The sequence below is a fragment of the Apium graveolens genome, chromosome 10 (genome assembly GCF_009905375.1).
Source record: "Apium graveolens cultivar Ventura chromosome 10, ASM990537v1, whole genome shotgun sequence".
In the NCBI taxonomy this organism is placed as follows: domain Eukaryota; kingdom Viridiplantae; phylum Streptophyta; class Magnoliopsida; order Apiales; family Apiaceae; genus Apium; species Apium graveolens.
The window spans coordinates 9,644,528-9,661,551 of NC_133656.1; the positions used below are offsets into that span (position 1 = coordinate 9,644,528).

At 37.2% G+C, this 17,024-nt stretch overlaps 1 non-coding gene across 1 annotated transcript; it reads right to left on the minus strand.

Annotated features, from left to right (window-relative positions):
* Positions 1–16,418: 16,418 nt before the first annotated feature.
* LOC141694680 (small nucleolar RNA R71) lies at positions 16,419–16,525 on the minus strand. Its single transcript, XR_012563966.1, has one exon. It is a non-coding gene; the product is annotated as a small nucleolar RNA R71 (small nucleolar RNA).
* Positions 16,526–17,024: the final 499 nt, after the last annotated feature.

Sequence of the window (17,024 nt, forward strand, 5' to 3'; positions counted from 1 at the left end):
GAATGTGACTTGGGTCATCCGTCGAAACCTTGTAGAATCATCCATTAAAAGTCTTCCATAGCAGTTAACTCTATTTCACTTATGCAAAATTACAAGGCATTTAATATTTATAATTAGCCAACCTATTTTGAATCAAACTAGTAGTCAACATGACTTTGAATATCCTACAACTTCTAGATCTTTAAGGTATTGTAGAATGCAGAAATGTGTTCAAGACTTATTAATACATAAGCTACTCTCTCAATGGATGTTAGAGTGATCATCCGTCGAGAGCTACAAAAAAACTAAATTAAATCTACTAAGGTGTTTTGTTTAACTTATCATCAAGTACACAACATATTCCTGACAGTAACCCACGCCTAGGAAGTATGGAGTGTGACGGCCTCTACCTTGGGGTCGGGAGCTGATGTCACCAAAATATAACAAACCACAAATAGATACTACTAATTTAACATTATTATACCAACACGACCCCAAAACCAAGATCCGATCCAGGTTCAAGTATTATTTAGATTACTAAACTACAACTAACTTATTCAACAAGCCTGACACTCTAACTTATTACAGCAACTCATCAGACCATATGGTCTGATACAAACTACCTCAGAGGAGCCAGGTCTGGAAGGGGAGGAGACTCGATTCTGCCAAGGTTTGATAGGTCTTCTAGGCATCTGCAATATATATACAAAACAAGCTGCAAGGGTGAGCAATCAATTGCTCAACCGTACCACTATATGAATAACAAGTAAAGCAGTTTATAAAAACAGTTATAGGAACATAAATTATAACTCATTTACGAAAACAAGTAAAGCAGGTATAAAAATTGATTTCAACAACTAGCATGCTCTATAAAAATGTATCGTCAGTTGTGTGCTGTGTGAATACTAGAGTCCAATTTTAGCATGCTATTTCCATTTATAAATCCACTGTTTCATTACAGGAAACACAAAGTCATCTGTTCCGTTATGGGAACAACCAAACCAAAATCAGATATATATTTGGATGAATCCTAGGGACATCTGATCAGTCTATCCCACCACAAACCTATTCCGGAACTCAGAGACTAGCTAGGTCTCTGTCATGCTGGACTAAGCGGTTTAATTAGGGCGTGCAACTGACTTAGCCACTTATGCAAATCCGCTGGTCCGTTACGACCTCTTGCATAACCATCCAATATTTAATTCGTTTATCCAGTTTCGAAAATCACTTATACCTATCTCTGTTAAAACAATTATATCACAGTACACTTTCCAAAACCTTTCCAATTTTATTCAAAATTTAGAGATATGCATTTTCAGAAGTTACTTTTCCCCAAAACATAATTTAAACAAATATTTTCAAATACAGGGGATACGTAACTTAAAATATTTTGTTCCTCTACATAAATTAAATCAACAATTATCCATATACACTAAACCGTAAAAGATTTGTTCATGGGTACTTGCCTTGCGAAGCTTTTCATCTAACACTAGCTTGACTTTAAACCAACTTTAACTTTCGAGTCCTTCAACTGGAACCTACCGAATCGAAATATCCTGGGTTAGACGACCAGTTATGCTTGACATATCCTCGCTAAACACTTTACCCGAAGGACAACAATTCCTGACTTGTACTTATACGTAATAATATAATACACGTAACAATCAGGGTTCATTTAATATTTATTTATAAATATAAACACTCGACTGGTATTTTCGTATTTACAATAATTTTCAGAAAATTTGGACGGTGACTCCTCTATTTATAAGCCTACTCGTCGAAACATAATCGACGCCGATTCCCAACAATTTCACAATCCACAATTTAAGCATCAATATGACTCGTAACACAAATACTTATATACATCTCGAGAATAATTTATGCGAATTATTTTATTTGTTTTATATATTTAGGACTCATATAAAAATCATCACCGTCAACCGTCGACTCGCCGAGGCTCATCGTTGACGGCGAAAAAATTTTGTCGGTACCCGATTAAATTCCGGGTTTCCAAAGCGAAAATTCCACCGATTATTTTAATAATCATTTCCCGCACGAATAATCTATTTCAAGAAATCAGTCAATTATTCCTGTGAAATTCCAAAATTCCAATTATAATACCAACAGTAACTGAACCATAGAAACACAGAAACATCACTGCCACAACTTCACGCGCGTCTCGCACACAACACATACTAACACATGCACACACACACACAGTTGCACACACACACGCACACAAATTGCACACATAAACACATACACATATACACACACAAGAGTATATATATGCACCCAACTAGAATCCAAATGAGGCCAATAATCGGAAAAGGAAACGGGGCCGAAAAATTACCACGTCGGTAGCAGAATTGCCGAAAAAATAGGCAAAAACCGAGGAAGAAGGGACAGGAACAAAGGAGAATGGGAAGGAAAGAGAAGGGGGAGCATAACAGAGGGGAATTAAGGGAGTGTGAGAGAGAGTAGAAGATCGAGAAGAGAGAAACGAGAGATAGAGATTAACAGAGAGAGTTGAGAGAGTGAACAGGGGTGGGGGTGGGTTTAGGTAGTTTAATATTTTTTTATTTGTTTGGTTAATAGGTGTAGAAACTAAGCATAGGAAACAAACATGTAGTCCCCGACTTCTGTTTTGCAAACACGTGTCATGCTATACATAAAAATCTGATTTTTTTTGTCTCGAATTATCGTTTTGTGAACAAAGCTGCGGGCAGAAACGAGTTGAAAAATTACCAAATAAATATCAAAATTCTTAGAATAATTAAAAGATAACAAAATAAAATTTTTATAATTTTTAAACCAATTTTGAAACGCAACTCGTACCCGTATTTTACGATTTAATGAACAAAAGTGCGGGTGAATTTAATCCCAAAAATTTCCAAAATAATTTTAAAATTCTCAGAATATTAAATATTTAATAAAACATGAGTTTCATAATTTTTGAAGCATTTCTGAATTTAATATTGAATTTAACATTAAATACAATCAGAAAATTATTTAGAGATAAATAATCAATGAAATATTAATTTCTAAATTTTATAAAATCGTAAAATTATTTATTGAAATGATAAAACCATAAAATCAAATTTTAGAGGCAATCCAAATATTTATGAAAATAAATCTGCCATAAAACCACTTTTAAAAGTGAAACAGAAATAATACGGCTCAAAAACAATTATACAAACAACCCTTGTAGACCAACAACCACATCTAATTAATAATAAACAACACACAACTGTCAGAACTAATATACATATATTTTGTTTAATTAATATTCAATAATTACACACTTAAATAATACAAAAATATACGAGTGATTATATCCTTCCCCCTTAAAAAGATTCTTCCCTCAAAATCTTAACTAATTAAACAAGTGAGGATATTTGTCAAGCATATCTGACTCTAACTCCCAAGTAGACTCTTCTACTTGAGGATTTCTCCAAAGTACTTTAAATATAGGGATAGACTTATTTCTAAGGACTCGCTCTTTACGATCTAGGATCTGGATTGGTTGCTCTACATAGGACAGATCTGGTTGAAGCTCGATTGGTTAATATCCTATAACTTGATTTCAATCAGGGATATATGGCTTCAACATTGATACGTGGAACATATTATGAATATGCTGCAGCTGCGGCGTCAATGCTATCTCGTAAGCGACTTTCCTTATTTTCTTCAAAATTTCAAATGGTCCTATGTACCTTGGGCTAAGCTTACCTTTCTGAACAAATCGAACTAACCCTTTCCAAGGTGATACTTTCAATAATACTAATGATCCCACTTCGAAGTTCATATCCTTTAGATGTAAATCGACATTCTTTCTTTGTTTATCCTGAGCCTCTTCTAACCTTTTTCGAATCAATGCCACTGCATCTTTAGTCTGTTGTACTAGTTGAGGTCCTAGCACTTCCTTTTCTCCTACTTCATCCTAATACAAGGGTGATCTATACTTACGTCCTACAGGGTTTCATAGGGCGGCATTTGAATGCTAGGATGGTGATTGTTATTATAGGAAAACTCAATCAATGGTAGGTGATCATCGCAGTTTCCCTTAAAATCCAAAGTACAAACCCTCAACATGTCCTCTATTGTCTGAATCGTTCTCTCACTTTGGTCACTAAACATTCTTGAAACTTAGTCCAAAGCCTTGAATTGAATCTTGGGTATCGATCTGATATAATGGACACAGGAACTCCATGCTTGGTTACTATTTTACTCAGATACAACTTAGCTAATTTTCCAAAGAATATCTCTGGTTGATAGGGAGGAAATGTGCTGACTTTCTCAATCTGTCGATGATTACCCAGATAGAATCATGATTAGCTCTCATCTTTGGCAATCCCACTATAAAATCGATTGTAATCTCTTCCCATTTCCATTGGGGAATCTCCAAGGGTTGTAGCAATCCACTTGGTCTTTGATGTTCTGCCTTTACTGTTTGACAAGTGTGGCATTTACTAACCCAATTTGCAATTTCTTTCTTCATTCCTGGCCACTAGAAGGTCTTCTTCAAATCTTGATACATTTTAGTGCTTCCCGGGTGAATAGAAAACCTAGAATTATGGGCTTCTTACAAAATTTCATTCTTCAACTCAGTCATATTGGGGATCCATATTCTTAGGGAAAACCTAAACATACCTTTGCTATCCTTTTGAGTATAAACTTCTTCCCCAGTCAAACTATCCAATCCTTGATTCTTAACTTCCTCTTGACACTTTTGAATTCTTTCCATCAATTCTGGCTAAAAAGTGATTTCATACAATTGCTCCTTATTATCTTTTGGCACTTGAACATTAATTTCTAGCTTTTCCAATTCCTTTGCTAGTTCCTCAGCAACTTTGATCACATTCAATCTTTCCTTCCTGCTCAGGGCATCTGCCACTACATTAGCTTTGCCTGGGTGATAGTTAATGGAACAATCATAATCCTTAATCAGTTCAAACCATCTTCGTTGCCTCATATTTAAGTCCCTCTGGGTGAATATGTACTTTAAACCTTTATGATCCGTATAGATCTCGCATTTTTCTCCGTACAAGTAGTTTCTCCACAGCTTCAACACGAATACTATTGCTGCTAAATCTAAATCATGAACCGGATACTTCTGCTCATGGGGTTTTAACTGTCTGGATGCATAAGCAATAACTTTATCATGTTGCATTAACACACAACCTAAACCTTTCAAAGAAGCATCACTGTAGATCACGAAATTTCCCGTTTTATCTGGCAATGTTAGCACTGGTGCTGTCAGCCTGTCACTAATCTCTTCTTCAACTCCTGGAAGCTCTCTTCACATTTTTCAGTCCAAACGAACTGTTCATTCTTCCTGGTCAGCTTGGTCAATGGAGTCGCAATCTTGGCAAAATCTTTTACAAATCTCCGGTAATAACCTGCTAGTCCAAGAAAACTTCTAACTTCTGTCGGGGTCTTTGGTTGTTCACATCTGGACACAGTTTCAATCTTACAGGATCCACTTTGATACCATCCTTACCCACTATATGACCCAAAAACTGAACTTCATCTAACCAAAATTCATATTTTGAAAACTTCGCGTACAACTACTTTTCTCTCAGCCTTTATAGAGCAATTCTCAGATGTTCGATATGGTCTTCTTTAGTCTTTGAATAAATGAGGATGTCATCAATAAATACAATAACAAACTTATCTAGGTACTCCTTATACACCTGGTTCATTAAGTCCATGAAAGCAGCTGGTGCATTGGTCAATCCAAACAACATCACTAAGAACTCATAATGTCCATACTTGGTTCTGAATGTAGTCTTTGGTATGTCTTCAGGCTTGATCTTTAGCTGATGATAGCCCGATCTTAAATCAATCTTCGAGAAATAGCACGCTCCCTTAAGCTGGTCAAACAAGTCATCAATCCTGGATGGGGGATACTTATTCTTAATGGTTAACTTATTTAACTTCAGGTAGTCAATACATAATCTCATGCTTCCATCTTTCTTCTTTACAAATAACACTAGTGCGCCCCACGAGGATACACTTGGCCTAACTACTCCCTTATCCAGGAGTTCCTGAAGTTGCTTTGCTAGTTCCTTCATTTCCACTAGGGCCATACGATAGGGAGCCTTTGAAACTGGTTCTGCTCCTGGAATTAAATCAATAGAAAACTCGATCTCACGATCTGGTGGCAATCCTGGAAACTCATCTGGAAAAACATCCGGAAATTCCCTCACTACTGGAATCTCATCCATAATAGGTGCCTCTTTCTCAGTGTCTACAATATGGGCTAAGTAGGCTTCACATCCTTGTCTCAATAGTTTCTTTGCCTTCAATATCGAGAGAAATTTCTTGTCCTGCTTCTGTCCTTTATAATTTATTCTGAAATTATTTTTTGTATACAACACAATCTTCTTTTTCTTACAATCAATATTTGCCATATGCTAGGATAACCAATCCATTCCTAGAATTATATCAAACTCTCCTAACTCGAAGGGTATTAGGTCCGCTGCAAAGGAATGCCCGAGGATTTCTAGTTGACACTTAGGACAAAATTGGCTAACTGAAACTCTATCCTGATTGGCCACTTTTATGGTCAAGGGCTCAACTAAGTTTTCCAATATTAAATCCATTTTATTCACACATTCTTTTAATATAAAGGAGTTAGGCACTCTTGAATCAAGCAAAACTTTAACAGGTACAAAATTAAGAGAGAGCATACCTATAACTACATCTGAATCCTGAGCATTGGATCTCTTGGTCATCTTGAAGGTTCTGGATCTAGTTGTGCTAGTTGCCGGTCCTTGGGATGCACTGCCTCCTACGCTGCCCTGAGTAGTGACCTTACAGTTTCTGTCAATATGTCCAACCTTCAAACACTTGAAGCAGGTAACTCCGGGATTCCCTGAACTGCACTCTGATACATAATGGCCTTTTTGATCACATTTAAAACATTAAACGTCCTTTCTGCATTGGTCATTATGCATCTTGCCACATGACTTACAATCCACTATTGGCTTGACTGACTGGGCTGGGGTATAGCAACTGAGGTGGCACTTGGCCTTAACTGGGGAAAACCTTTCCTTCTGAACCCCTTGTTCCTATTTCGGCGAAATCGCTTTGGAAACTTCTGACTAGATTCTTCTTGATCCGCCTTGTCATTAATGCCTTCAAACTTTCTCTTCTTGTCACCCTTCTCCTTGATAGCGAACTTCTGATCACTCTCAATCACTAGGGCGGTCTGAACTATGAAAAGATACATCTTAAGTTGCAAAGCCACCACTCCACTATGAATTTCAGGCTTCACTCCTTGTTGAAACCTTTTTGCTTTCTGAATTTTCGTACTCACATATCTAGAAGCTAATCGGGCCAATTCGGCGAACTTGGCCTCATATTTTAACACACTCTTTTCACCTTGTTTCAATTCCAAAAACTCAACTTCCAACTAATTTTGCAAACAATCTGGAAAATACTTCTCCAAGAACAACTTTGTAAACCTGGTCCAAGAAATAAGACCTTCTCCTTTTAAGGCACGAGTGGATTCTCACCAATAGTTTGCTTCACCCTTAAGAAAATAGCTCGCATTATCCGTTTTAGAGTCGTCACTTACTTGAATGAGGGTAAAGGCTTTCTCCATTTCCTTAAGCCAAACTCTAGCGGCAACCGAGTCTACTTCGCCCTTAAACTTTAGAGGTTTGACAGACAGAAAAAATTTGAAACTAATGATTTGGTTTGGCTCTCTTTGCTGATGTTACTACTGAAGCTGCAGTTGTTGTTATTGGATTTGTTGGTGCTGTTGTTGTATGAATTTCTGTTGTTGAAATTGCTGTTGCTGCTGCTGGAATTGTTCTTTCTACTATGCCATCTGGTCAGACTATTGGCGCAATAAATCTAGCAATTCACCCATGGTTGGGACCCCAACAGAGTCTCTACTAGAGGAATTGGAAGGGATATTCTTCTTGGGCAGCATTCTCCTGAAACACAACAAAAAGTTTAATTTGAAACTAGGCCCCCGGGTAGCAACATTTTTATGCATCAGGAGAACGCTACCACAATAAAATATTCCCATCCTTATTTACTTGGGGTCCACCCACGATGCATGGCTAAATTTAACAAAACCAGCAATAAATACAACAATAACAGTAACAACAATAATAACAGTGCAAAAGTTTTATGAAAACCAAATAACAACTTTTATATAAAGGAACTAAAATACAACAATATTGTAAATATCCAACTAAACAGCTACAGTACAACGCTGATAACAAAACTGGGTACACAACAAAATTGGCTGTCATAACAGCCTCCTCCTAATATATGCTACAACCACATAATGTACATATAAAATAACTACAGAACTCCCGATGAACCAACTCTGAGTTCTGTCTAACACTGCTGCAACTCCGCTCTAACCACTACCACTGCCGCTGCCACCAATAGTGCCTAACTCGAACACCAACCAGTTAACCAGATCCTGGTATTGAATGGCCCAAAATTTAGAACTAATAAAAGGATCAATAGACCTAACTCTCTCAACAACAGTCTGAGTCAAAGCCCTCACTCTGGCCTGGATATCGGGTGAGGGGATAGGGATGCCCTGAAAGGGTCCAACTGGCACTCGATCAAGATGTGCGGCCAACTCCAGGCTCTGCCCTCTAATAAAAGATCTGTTCACCACCTGGTGAACATGATATGGAATCGGGGAAGAGGTACCTGTAGGAGCAAAAGAAGGGATTGGTGTTCTAGAGAAGGAAGAACTGGGTCCGCAACCCGGTGGAAAGTTCCTAACAGCTGACAATGATCTTCGTACCCAACGAGGACGGGCATCAGGTCCAGAAATATCTCTCGAAACAAACTGAGGCACTGGTGGGGGAGGAAAAAGGAGTCTCCTCAGCTACAACATCTAAGGTCCTCTCCGAGTCTGAGTTGTCTAAATCAGATCTGTTCTCCCGAGATGGAGAACTGGATATCACAATGGGCCACTGCCAACAATATAAATATACAGGAAAGACACAAGGTTAAGGTAATTCTATCAAAACATCAATGAATACCAGGGTAACACCTTCGAGACCCTCGACTGACTCTTAGGTTTGCTCCTCTAATTGAGTTGCTGACTCACACCTTACGACACAGTTTATGTACCTTTTTGACTCGATCCCTAACCTAAATCAGGGATTTGAACCTGTAGGTACCTTTTTGACTCGATCCCTAACCTAAATTAGGGACTTGAACCTGTAGCTCTGATACCAACTGTGACGGCCTCAACCCCGGGGTCAGGAGCTGACGTCACCAATATATAGCAAACCACAAACGAAAACTACTAATTTAACATTATTATACCAACACGACCCCAAAATCAAGATCCGATCCAAGTTTAAGTATTATTTAGGTTACAAAACTACAACTAATTTATTCAACAAGCCTGACATTCTAACTTATTATAACAACTCATCAGACCACATGGTCTGATACAAACTACCTCAGAGGAGCGAGGCTCAGAAGGGGCAGAGATTCGGTTCTACCAAGGTCTGATAGGTCTTCTAGGCATCTGCAATATATATATAAAAAATAAGCTGCAAGGGTGAGCAATCAATTGCTCAACAATACCACTATATGAATAACAAGTAAAACCGTTTATAAAATCAGTTATAAGAACAGAAATCATAACTTATTTACTAAAACAAGTAAAGCAGGTATAAATCTGGATATCAACAACTAACGTGTTCTATAAAAACATATCATCAGTTGTGTGCTGTGTGAATACCAGAGTCCATTTTAGCATGCTATTTCCATTTATAAATCCACTGTTCCACAATAGGAAACACAAAGTCATCTGTTCCGTTACAGAAACCACTAAACCAAATCAGATATATATTTGGACGAATCCTAGGGACAACTGATTAGTCTATCCCACCACAAACCTGTTTTGGAACTAAAAGACTAGCTAGGTCTCTGTCACGCTGGACTAAGCGGTTTAATTACGGCGCGTAACCAACTTAGCCACTTACGCAGACCCGCTGGGCCGTTACGGCCTCTTACGCAACCATCCAATATCTGATCCGTTTATCCAATTTCCAAAATCACTTATACCTATCTCTGTTAAAATAATTATATCACAGCACACTTTCCAAAACCTTTCTAATTTTATTCACAATTTAGAGATAGGCATTTTCAGAAGTTACTTTTCTCCAAAACATAATTTAAACAAATATTTTCAAATGCAGGGATACGTAACTTAAAACTTTTTGTTCCTCTACGTAAATTAAATCAACAATTATTCATATATACTGAACCGTAAAGATTTTTTCATGGGTACTTGCCTTGCGAAGCTATTCAACTAACAATAGCTTGACTTTAAACTGACTTTAGCTTTCGAGTCCTTCAACTGGAACCTACAGAATCGAAATATCCTAGGTTAGATGACCAGTTATGCTTGACATATCCTTGCTAAACACTTTACCCAAACGACAACAATTCCCGACTCGCACTTATACGTAATAATATAATACACGTAACAATCAGGGTTCATTTAATATTTATTTACAAATATAAATACTCGACTGATATTTTTGTATTTACAATAATTTTCAAGACAACTTGGACGACGACTCCTCTATTTATAAGCCTACTCGTAGAAACGTAATCGACGCCAATTCCCAACAATTTCACAATCCACAATTTAAGCATCGATACGACTCATAACACAAATACTTATTTACATCTCGAAAATAATTTATACGAAACATTTTATTTATTTTACATATTTAGGACTCATATAAAAATCATCACCGTCCACCGTCGACTCGCCAAGGCTCATAGTCAACGGCAGCGAAATTTTGCGGGCACCCGATTAAATTCCATGTTTACAACGCGAAAATTCCACCGATTATTTTAATAATCGTTTCCCGCATGAATAATCTATCTCACAAAATCAGTCAATTATTCCTGCAAAATTCCAAATTCCAATTATAATACCAACAGTAATTGAACCACAGAAAGACAGAAACATCACTACCACAACCTCACACGCGTCTCACGCACAACACACACACACACTAACATACGCACATACACACATAGTTGCACACACATGCACACATAAATACATACACATATACACAAACAAGAGTATATATATGCACCGAACCAGAACCCAACTATGGCCAACAATCAGAAAAAGAAACGGGGCCGGAAAATTACCACGGCGGCAGCAGAATCGCCGAAAAAACAAGAAAAAACCGAGGAAGAAGGGAAAGGAACAAAGTAGAACGGGAAGGAAGGAGAAGGGGGAGTAGTACAGAGGGGAATTAAGGGAGTGTGAGAGAGAGTAGAAGATCGAGAAGAGAGAAACGAGAGATAGAGATTAACGGAGAGAGATGAGGGAGTCAACTGGGGTAGGGGTGGGTTTGGGAAGTTTAATATAATTTTTTTACTTGTTTGCTTAACATGTGTAGCAACTAAGCACATGAAACAAACACGTAGTCCCCGACTTCTGTTTTGCAAACACGGCTATACATAAAAATCTAATTTTTTTTGTCTCGATTATATCGTTTGTTGAACAAAGATGCGGGTGGAAACGAGTTAAAAAATTACCAAATAAATATCAAAATTCTCAGAATAATTAAAAGAAAATAAAATAAAATTTTCATAATTTTTAAACCGTTTTTGAAACGCAACTCGTATCCACATTTTACGATTTAACGAACAAACGTGCGAGTGAATTTAATCCCTAAAATTTCCAAAATAAATTTAAAATTCTCAGAATATCAAAATCTTAATAAAACATGAGTTTCGTAATTTTGAAGCACTTCTGAATTTAATATTAAAAACAATCAGAAAATCATTTAGAGGTAAATAATCAATGAAATATTGATTTCTAAATTTTATAAAATCCTAAAAATATTTATCTAAATTATAAGACCATAAAAATTATTTTAGAGGCAATCCAAATATTTATGAAAATAAATCTACCCTAAAACCACTTTTAAAAGTGAAACAGAAACAATACGGCTCAACAAACAATTATACAAATAATCCTCGTAGACCAACAATCACGTCTAACTAATAATAAACAACATGCTGCTGTCAGAACTAATATACCTATATTTTATTTAATTAATATTCAATAATTACACACTTAATTAATACAAAAATATATGAGTCGTTATATGGAGGCCTGCAGGAAGTCAAGGAAGTCAAACAACGCCTAGGAGACACAATTCCTAGACGTTGTTCATAAGTTGTCTCCTAGGCGGGGTAACCCACGACTAGGACGCATGGGGGCTTGCAGGAAACCAAGGAAGTCAAACAACGCCTAAGAGACACAATTCCTAGGCGTTGTTCATAAGTTGTCTCCTAGGTGGGGGTAACTCGTGCCTAGGAAGTATGGAGGCCTGCAGGAAGCCAAGGAAGTCAAACAACGCCTAGGTAACACAATTCCTAGATGTTGTTCATAAGTCATCTCCTAGGCGGGGGAAACCCACGCCTAGGAAGTATGGAGACCTGTAGAAGGTGAATAAAGTTAAACCACACGTAGGAGGCTTTATTCTAAGGCGTTGTTCATAAGATTGTATCCTAGGTGGGGGTAACCAACGCCTAGGAAGTATGGGAGCTATGGAAAACAAGGGAAGCCAAACCACGCCTAGGAGGCATGATTCCTAGGCGTGGTTCACAAACTATCCCCTAGGAGAGGGTGACCTACACCTAGGATGTATCATACCATACAACCCATTTTTGATTATTAATCAGAAAAGTGGCTAAAAATGGAAAAATAATTAAAAATTTCCCAAAATAGGGAAAAATGAGGGGGAAAACCCCAAAAATTCAGGAAAATTAGAAAATAATTTCCAAAATATATATTTAGGCAAAAAATTCCTGAAAAAATAAAGAATTAACTGTGAGTACCAAAATATTCCTGAAAAATTAAGGAAAAATCATGAAAAATACCAGAAGGTATCCAAACAATACAAATAAACACGACCCCGTTTTTAAGATCTTTTCTAGGTTTGAGTATGACTTAGGTTACACAACTATTACAAATCAAGTTATTTCAACCAATCCTGACGTAACTAGCTTAAAACAACAACTAAATAGACCACATGTGGTCTGACACAACTACCTCAGAGGAGCCTGGTACGGAAGAAACTGGAACTCTGTCCTGACTACGACAGAAGAGTCTCCTAGGCATCTGCAATACATATATATATACAAAATATTCCACAAGGGTGAGCAATCAATTGCTCAGCAGTACTACTATATGAATTAGAAGTAAAAAGTTTATAAAAACAGTTATAAGAATAAAAATTATAACTCGTTTACAAGTAAAACAGGTATAAACTGGATATCAATAACTAGCATGCTGAGTAAAACCATAACATCAGTTGTGTGCTGTGTATAAATACTAGAGTCCAAATTTAGCATGCTATTTTCATTTCTAAATCCACTATTCCATCACAGGAACCACAAAACCATTTGTTCCGTTACGGGAACTACAAAATCAAAATTAGACATATATTGGATGTTATCTAGGGACGACTGATCAGGCCTCCATACAAGTTATCTAGGATAGTTGGCCTGGCTATCACACAAATTATCTAGGAAAGCTGATCGGGCTTTCACATAAATCAACCGGATCCGCAGACACTAGCTAGGTCTCTAATAAACTATGCTAGACCAATCGGTAAAAATAGGGTGCTCAAACGAGTTAGCCGCTTACGCAATGTTATCCAATATCTGATTCATTTTATCCAGTTTTCAAAATCACTTTTACCTATCTCTTGTTAAAAACAATTCTATCACAACACATTATTCAAAACCTCTTTTCCATTTAATCACATTTTAGAGATAGGTACTTTCAGAAGTTACTTTTCCCCAAAACATATTTTAAACAACATTTTTAAATATAGGGGATACGTAACTTAAAACATTATATTCTACTATGCAATTTAAATTAACAGTTATTCATATATACTAAAGTATAAAAGATTTGTTCAGGGGTACTTGCCTTGCAGAGCTTTACAACTAATACTGATTGACCATGGACCGACTTGGACGCTCGGGCTTTATCGCCTAACTATTAGACTATCCTAGATCCAACTTTGATTCTCATGCCCTTCGATTGGAACCTTTCTAAGTTTGTCGACTGATCACTAGGCTATCTTTAGTCCGACGTCAACTCTCGAGTCTTCCGACTAGAACCTACAGAGTCGAAATACCCTTTGTGAGACAACTAGTTATGCTTGACACATCCTCGCTATCAATTCTACTCGAATAATATCAAATCATGACTCATAATTATACAAATTATTACAATACACGTAACAACTCGGGTTCATGCACTCAAGACTCGATTCTGTAATCATTTTCGGAAAATACCGTTGATTGGCATTTATGACACTTTATTATGCTCTAATAAGCTTCGAATTGATGCATTTGTACTCAAGTTGTTAAGTGTTTTAACGTGTTTTCTAGGGTTTTTGCATTTTAGGCATTATCTAGGTAATCAGGTGAATTAGCATTGTTTTGGTTCTAATTTGGTGTCCAGGTGTTATTGGAATAAAAGCTCGTGGAAAGCCAACTCGAAGTAGCAGGAAAAAGATGAAATCTGAGTTTTTCCCAGAAGGACGGCGCGCCCGCGCTGTGATAACACGCGGCCGCACCGGGGTTTCAGAAAGACAGCGCGCCCGCGCTTTGATAGCGCGCGGCCGTGCCGGTGCCGAATTCAAGAATCCTGTTTATACTTTGATTCTAAAAGGGAAGACTTCCAGATTGTTTAGGGCTACTATATATATTTAAATAAGGTCGTTTTTAATAGAGAGACGTACCAGAGCGCAATGAGAGCCGTAGAAGACCGTTTTAGCACGGATTCAATAAAGACGAAGAAGATCTTGTTTTTACTTGTGAATCTTTGTTTTAAGTTGAATTTGGATGCTAGTTCTCTTATTCGTGAACCTTACTCTTGTTTTGTACTTGGTTTTATTAATTCGTTATAAAGACTACGTTTATTATACGATGCTTTCATCGGAACCCACGTTGATGATGAGTCCGATTATGGACTAATCGTTATCATGGGGTTCTAGTGGATTTATTTATGGATTTCTTTAGTTAAATTGTTTATATGCCTTAGTATGTGGTGATTGTATGATAGCCTAGTATTGGTTGTGCTTATTCATCTTATAAGAGTCGCAAACTTATAAGATAGTGTGTTAATTCTTAATGAAGCTACAGTGAATTTAAGGATTTAGAACTTGCCATGCTAGCATAGGTTCATGTGTTATTGTTATGCATGATTCGTAGGCAATTTTACCCATCTTACTTGCCCTGTGTAATCATGATAGATAACTTGTGCTTTAAACCTTTATATTGTTAAATTCTACAGACATGTAGGGTCTCAATGTAATTGGTGTCTATTTAGCTTCTATCTCTTTTGTGGATGTCTCTTAGTATGTTTTTCGTGCAACGACAGTTAGTATTAGCAGTTTCGTGTTATCTGATTAGTGTCATCACCATTGCATGCTAAGGTTAAGAACAATAAGGCTATTGAATGAGGTATTTAATGAAGTTAGAATCCCATGCTTGTCTCATATAATTCCCAACAATCTTTACTTTATTAGTATAATTCGTAGTATAAATAACCCAAAATTGTTATCGTCTTAACATTGGATAATAGCCATATTATCGGTGCATAGGTGCATAAATTACATAAGTTAACCAATTCAGTCTCTATGGGAACGAACTAGAAAAGATTCTATAGTACTTGTGAATGTGTATACTTGCGTGAATTATTAGCGCGTGTTTTTCCCTAACAAGTTTTTGGCACCGTTATCGGGGACTGCAGTGTTAACTAATAGTTTATGTGTTTGTCATCAGTGATCGTTAAAGTTCATTGAATCGGAAATTGTTACTTACATACTTTTTCTTTGTTGTTGTCTTTCAGGTAATCTAGCGATCGTTTATGCAAACGCATTCACGAGTTCGTAGGAGAATTCTGGAAAAAGACGAGGAAGAAGTAGTTATTGAACGTGGGGAAGTTTTTGAGGACGAAGAGAAAGTAGATGAGAAGAGAAATTCAAAAACCGCCTTTATTAGAGATGAAGGAGCAAGCAGATAATTCTAAGGCTTTGATGGACTTTTCTAAGCCGAAGATCAATGACATTCAGTCAAGCATCATCAGGCCAGCCATCAAGGCTAACACTTTTGAGATCAAGTCGAGCACGATTCAGATGATACGGAACTCACTTCCATCTGAAGACCCAAACATGCACATCATGGATTTCATCGAGATCTGTGACACTTTCAAGTTCAACGATGTGTCTGAGGATACCATTAAGTTGCGACTATTCCCATTCTCTTTGAGGGACAAAGCGAAGTGTTGGTTACATTCTCTACCACCGGTGTGTATCACCAAATGGGAGGATCTTGCTCAAAATTTTCTCACTAAATTCTTTCCTATGGTGAAGATTGCTGCAATCAGGAATCCTCTTACTCAGTTTGCTCAGCAAATTGGTGAATTTTTTTGTGAGGCTTGGGATCGTTATAAGGAGATGCTAAGGAAGTGCCCACACCACGGCATGCCTGATTGGATGATCATAAACTATTTCTATAATGGTCTAGGTGCACATTCTAGACCTATGCTTGATGCAGCATCTGGTGGAGCCTTATGGGCTAAAAGCTACAATAAAGCTTATGAGTTGATTGAGCTAATGTCAGCCAATGAATACCAGAATCCTACGCAAAGAATGTTACAAGGGAAGGTAGCAGGAATTCTGGAAGTGGATCAAGCTACTGATATAGCTGCTCAACTACAAGTTTTGACGATGAAAGTGGACTATTTGGCCAATTATGGAGTTAATCAAATTACCAGTGTTTGTGAACTTTGTGCGGGAGCACATGAAACTGAGCAGTGTGCTATTTCTAGCGAATCAGCTCAATTTGTGAGCAACTTTCAGAGGTCACAACAACAAGCTCCAACCACTTATCATTCGAACAACCGTAATCATCCTAACTTTAGATGGAGCAATAGTTAGAATGTGGTGCAACAATCTTATCAGCCATATACAGAAAGACAATAT